Source organism: Trichechus manatus, unplaced genomic scaffold (genome assembly GCF_000243295.1).
Source record: "Trichechus manatus latirostris isolate Lorelei unplaced genomic scaffold, TriManLat1.0 scaffold00006, whole genome shotgun sequence".
NCBI lineage: Eukaryota > Metazoa > Chordata > Mammalia > Sirenia > Trichechidae > Trichechus > Trichechus manatus.
Window position 1 is genome coordinate 16,927,874 of NW_004443942.1, and position 6,769 is coordinate 16,934,642.

The 6,769-nt window shown below is 34.6% G+C and overlaps 1 pseudogene; it reads left to right on the forward strand.

The window, feature by feature from the left end:
* The first annotated feature begins 4,314 nt into the window (after positions 1 to 4,314).
* On the forward strand, positions 4,315 to 4,967 carry LOC101357519 (pseudouridylate synthase 7 homolog-like protein pseudogene; annotated as a pseudogene).
* Positions 4,968 to 6,769: the final 1,802 nt, after the last annotated feature.

Below are 6,769 nucleotides of genomic sequence, written 5' to 3' on the forward strand. Positions count from 1 at the left end.
TGCCTCTTGAATTTATACTTCTCCTTTTCATTCCAATTGTTGTCATCTTAGAATATGTTTATATCATCAATCATTTGGCCTAGTCCACAGCGCCTGACCTGGCTTTTTTTTTTTTTTTTTCCTGATCTCTTGCTTAACTCCAATCATCTATTCACTCTGCCAGCTGTCTACTATTTAAATCACCGATCTATATCACATAATTCCTCAACCTGGAAACCAGTATCAGCTCCTCAGCCACTGTAAGGTCAAGTTTCATATGGCTCTTTACATCCGGACCCTAACCAACCTGTCTAGTCTTTGATTTCCTACTTTCATCCCAATTGCCCTCTTTCCAATTCATACCTAACTACAAGCTAATGATTTTCGGGCTTGCTTAGGGGTCTCAGTTCATTTTATTCTCTCAGTTTGGAGTGTCCAAAACAACGTGAATTAATTTCCGAAAGATATCCACTTTCAAAGCAAGCATAGTGTAAATCTATTTTCATAGTGAATGTTTCTCTTCAAATATCAGATTTAATTGTCCAGGAATTGTTACTGTACCAGTTTGGTTGCACGAGGGAGAGTCTTCACACATTTTATGTTATGAAGCCTGCATTTCTTTTTAATGTTTACGAACTACCCCTTATGTGCTTAAAATTGAATTCCTTTTGCATGAAGTTTCCTTACTGTTTATGTTTGTTTTTCCAAATATCTTAAGAATGCTGTATAACTGACTAGTTAGGTATTTCACCTAGTATCAAATAAAATACGTTTTTCATTCTTTTTCATAAAAAAATCTCAAAATAATAGATAATTATTAATTAAAATAATTATTTGATGGGCCCTTTCATTGCAAAAGTTACTACTGCTTTTCATGAACAAACTCATTTAATACTCACAATAACCTTATGCAGCATAATCTATTATTATCCTCATTTTACAAATGGGAACATTAAAAAAAAAACAGAAATTAAGTGTTTTACTTAATATTACAAAATCAACCAAGTGTTGAAGGTTGCATCCCAAATCAGGATAACTGGTTCCAAATTCCATAAATTATAAGCTAATCCTTAAACAAGTCTTCCTTGACTATATTAGGAGAAAGGGCAATGATCATTTCTATCGTAGAGAGAGAAATGGTTGCTTTTATGTTTTCCTGGTTAAAAGGACTGGATTGAATCTTGGATGTATAAATCTGTAGGATTTTATAATTATGGTATAGAAATATCATATGTCATGTATTCACTGAATTATTAACTCGGATTTGCTATAGTCTTTACGTAATGAATTCCCTAGACCACTAAAATGTAAGATAGGAAAGTTTCATTTAAATATGTGTATCCTTTTCAAGGATAAAGGGATTGACTGTTAACCAAAAGATTGGCAGTTTGAAATCACCAGCGGTTTTGTGGGAGAAAGATGTGGCAGTCTGCTTCTGTAGAGATTTACAGCCTTGGAAACCTTATGGGGTTGCTATGAGTCAGAATCGACTTGACCACAGTTGGTGGGTGGGATCCCTTTCAGTATCTACCAAAGTGCTCACTAGAAACTTCCGGTAAGTGTTTAAATATAAATATAAATAAACTAAAATATATAAAGCTTTGCTTCTATCTAACCATTCAGAATAGTTGGGCAAAATTTCATTATTTATAATGTGTTCATTCCAGCCATTCTTTTGATTTAATTTAATTTAATTTTTGTTTACAGGGAATATATTATAATTTCAAATGGGCAGTACTCCCCTTCTTCATTTACTTTTTCTTATTTCAATATAAATTAAAAAGAGCCCTGAGACAGATACATAAATGTTATTCTGTTAGACACTCAGCACAAAAAAGACATTTTGTGATTTTTATAATTGTTCATAAATGCCATTGGTAATTAAATTCAGAGCTTATGTAACCCATAGGACTTTGTCTTTTTGTGGCTAATAATTACCATCCCACCTGATGTGTTATCACATATTCTCAAATCTTAGACACCTAACTTTTGAAAGGCAAATTAAAATCTACAATTTTTAGAATATTAATTATAGTACTTCATACTCTGTTAATACCTTTCATCCAAGGACTCCAAGAAGTCATAGAAGTGTTAATTAAACCTTTATGGGATTTTACTTCCTTTTAGATATGTGTGGAGAAGAATCAGGACATCATTATATATTACTAGTGATTAGAGACACCCAAATGATTTTGAGAAAACTCTGTTATTTTGCTATTTGCTCAACTTTAGAGATACTAACTTGAGAGACTCATGATTAACCAAATATATTACCTTTTGAAAAATCCTCAAAATATATGATTCCAGTATTAAAAATTAATCAAAGGAAGAGCTGTATCTTCACAGAGTGGAAATAGTCATTTAAATATTCAATATTTGGTTTCAGTTAATTGAAGTGTCTTTTCTCCTAATTCTCAAGTATGACCCTTCTTCTTTCTACCTCCATCTTTACTCACATTACGGGTCTTTTAAAGATATTTTACTCTACCTTGCAGTTAATATTTCACTCAAATGTATTTAAGGAATACTTAATGCATAACACCTTGTGATTTTTTTTCCCTAGGCCATTAATTGCTTCATGTCCAATGTGTACAATACTCAGTGCTCCCATTCCAGATATAACCTAACGTAAACCATTTTGCAAACTATCAGGCAGCATACAATCATTAAGGGTCTTGGACTCATGGCTCTTCTTTACCACTTACTAATGACAAGTAATTTTAAAATCTTTGAGCCTCAGGTTCCTAATAGTCTACAATGAGTGAATGAATGAACGAGAAAAGGAATACATAATCTGAAAGAGAGAATGGCTCCCAGCAGTGAAATAGACGTATACAGATCATTTATACCATTTGCACATAAGCTCTAAATGGCTGTTCTCCAGCTACAAAGGCATTCCATCATAGATAGATTAATATTCATTTTAATTACGACAATGGCTGTGACATTCATATTGAATGTGTTCTGTCTGTCACATGTTATCCTTAATTAGGCTGTTGTTCTTAGGTGTCGTAGAGTCGGTTCCCACTCACAGTGACCCTATGTACAACAGAACGAAACACTGCCCAGTCCTTTGCCATCCCCATGATCGTTGTTATGCTTGAGCCCATTGTTGGAGCCACTGTGTCGATCCATCTCATTGAGGGTCTTCCTCTTTGTCACTGGCCCTCTACTTTACCAAGCATGATGTCCTTCTCCAGGAAGTGGTCCCTCCTGAAAACACGTCCAAAGTGTTTGGGACATAGTCTCATCATCCTCTCTTCTAAGCAGCATTCTGTCTGTACTTCTTCCAAGACAGATTTATTCATTTTTTTGGCAGCCGTAGTATATTCAATATTCTTTGCCAACATCACAACTCAAAGGTGTGAATTCTTCAGTCTTCCTTATTTATTGTCCAGCTTTTGCATGTGTACGAGGCAATTGAAAACACCATGGCTTGGGTCAGGTGTACCTTAGTCCTCAAAGTAACATCTTTGCTTTTCAACACTTTAAAGAGGATTTTTGCTGCAGATTTGCCCAATACAATGTGTCATTTGATTTCTTGACTGCTGCTTCCATGGGTGTTGATTGTGGATCCAAGTAAAACCACATCTTCAACAACGTCAATCTTCTCATTTATCATGATGTTGCTTACTGGTCCAGTTGTGAGGATTTTTGTTTTCTTTGTGTTGAGGTGTAATCCATACTGAAGGCTGTAGTCTTTGATCTTCATCACTAAGTACTTCATGTCCTCTTCACTTTCAGCAAGCAAGGTTGTGTCCTCTGCATAACTCAGGTTGTTAATGAGTCTTCCTCCAATCCTGATGCTGCACTCTTCTTAATATAGTCCAGCTTCTCAAATTATTTGCTCAGCATACAGATTGAATAAGTATGGTGAAAGGATATAAACCTGATGCACATCTTTCCTGACTTTAAACCATGCAGTATCCCCTTGTTCTGTTCGAACAATTGCCTCCTAATCTATATACAGTTTCCTCACGAGCATAATTAATTATGGTAATGAGAATTCTTTACTATGTTACCATAATCTGAAGAAGAATCATTTGACCTTTTTAAAGTATTTGGATGCAAAGAAAGAAAATTCCAAATTTACCTTTAAACCTGATGCAAACAAAGACCGCAGAAAAGCTGTCCATAGTTTTGTCAACAAAAGTTTAGAAACCTTGTGGAACCAAATCGTTTTCAGAACTGAATTACAATGCTAATAATCCAAATGTAGTGAAAACAGTAAAGTTTCAGGCAAAAGCACACAAGCACAGGAAAAGGTCTCTTCTTGAACGCCAGGAAAGAAAAGTTATATACACAGCTTTGAGCCTGAGGAAAGAGAATCCGGAAATGTTTGAGTCAGTTGGTGTTTTAGCTATTAAACTGAAGGAACCAGCAGATTCCTTCTGATTTCAGTTATGCAGTCCTTAAAGACAAGAAAGCTATCACCTATTCAAACAAAGGTTGTTAGAAAAGTGACTGCAGAGAGATTAAAAAACATTGAAAAAGAAATTGAAAGGAAAAGAATGAATCTGTTTAATATTTGATCTGTAGATGAATCCCTTAAACTTGGTCAGCTCAAAGGAAATCACTTTGATATTATCATCAGAAATTTAAAAAGAAAAATGGTTCTGCACATCTGAAAGAGAGAACTTTCACGTAACAGAAAATGTTAAGACTAAAGGTTTTGTGAATTACTATGGACCTCAGAGATTTGGGAAGGAAAGAAGGCTCATACAGACCAAATCGAATTGGCTTTGCTGAAGAGTGAAATGGTGAAGGCTGTAAAATTACTTCTTACACCAGAAGACTTGGATGATCCTGTGAAGAAAGCAAAGAAATATTTTCTTCAAAATGAGGATGCTAGAGGCACATGCTCACTGATGACTGAATTCAAAGTTCGGGACAGAGCAGTGTTGGAGTCATTGCATCACTTGGGCACGAGAGAGGAAGGCTGTATCTGGGAGTGGTTCTCTTTTACCCATTCTATGCACATATTCTAGTTCATGCATTAATTAGGTATAAACTGTGAATTTTAGGATCCCATGAAATAAGCATATTTGCTTTAACCCATTCTCCAAAATTTATTAGGTCTCTCGTTTAATATTAAATTAGAGTAATATCTTAGGGTCTTGGTGTGAAGATCATTTATTCAAGCCATATATATATATATATATAATTTCTACTTTAACACAGAAATAGAAAACTATGATGGCCTTCTCGTGATGCACTTACTATATTCAAGTAACAGAGACTCAACGGATGTTATTTTAAACCTACATTTATGATCCAGATCATGACCAAATTATAAATTTCTGTTAGTGAGCTTAGTAAAAGTTGACTCTTTATCACTTAGCTTTTTTCAGATTCCCATGGTTATATTTAACATTGGATATTTCCTGTAGACCCAGGTTCATTCTAGTTCCTGAATGATACCTCCTTCACACCACCTGTGGAGCCATGCATCCCGAAGACCTACATATTAAGGAGGTTCCCAGCCTGCTTTACAAAGTCCCAGGGAGAGCATTCTTTACCCAATTCATTCCCATGATGTTGGCTTATTCTATAATGCCAGGAATTTTTCTATATTAGAATTTCAGCTTTGATCAGGACCCTTCATTTTATGTCAGTCTGCTTAGCTGGTGGATTTGAAATATTTTCCCTTTTTATTTTTTGACTTAAAAATTGATTTCTTTTATAGCACTATATATATATATATATACATTTTATATAAATATAATTCATATATATATTTATATATATATTTATTTTATATATATATACATTTATAGCACTATATATATATACATTTTACACAGAGTTCATTTTTTTTTCTTTCGTCATCTCTTAAGAGTTTTTTATGATGTTGGTACATATGGTAATAAGAGGTTTTGTTACTCTCCAACACTTGATCTATAATTCGACCTTTAATCTTTCTCAAAGCTATTTTAGTATTGTCTTTTCTCTTTTCTCATGATCAGTATCCCCTCAGTAAAATTTAAATTCATAGATTCATTTTTCAAGGCTTCAGCATCTATATGCTATATTATGGTCCTGCCAGTCAATAATATACCACAAAGTAAACCTTGACAATATTAAAGTATATTTTAGAAACCATTGGCTGTATGATATTGGCAACTTACTGGACTTCATTCACTCTCACTTTTTTTTCATCCATGAAATGGTGCTAATAACACCTGCAACAGAGAGTCCAGGTGAGATGCAATGAAACTAGAGAGCTCTGTGATCTTTTTATTCTTTTATACACTATTGAACATATTCTTTGTGTCAGCTACGTTTCCATGTGTGTGTAAGGATAGGGTGGGGTAGGTTACAGAGATATAAGAGGCACTGTTCCTGGCATAGAAACAAACACAATTTTATTTTTGTCAAAACCCCTGGGAACTGAAATGAGTTAATTAACACATGACAATTCCAATAATTGCATTCATCTTTGTAGTCCTCATCACAGTAAGAGAGGTCAGCATGGTTTGCCTATGGTTTGATTGGCTTTCTGGAGAGTTGACTTCACATGTTGGTCTTGGCAACATAAACAAAAGAGTCTTTTTGCCTCTTATTTCCCATTGCACAGCTGTCCAGAGTCTTTCTCCTGGCCTCTAATTGCCAATGACCCAACCTCTGTTTCCCATCAAAGATAAAAAAAAAAAGTCTTTAAAACAGTATGCCTCAGTCTGGAAATGGTAAAGAACTTTGTGGAATGAATATGTGTGTTTAAGGGGTAGAAGAGAGCTAAGTGTGCAGGGAACAGCAAAAAGCAGTAGAAGAGGGTCAATGTAAGAACAGT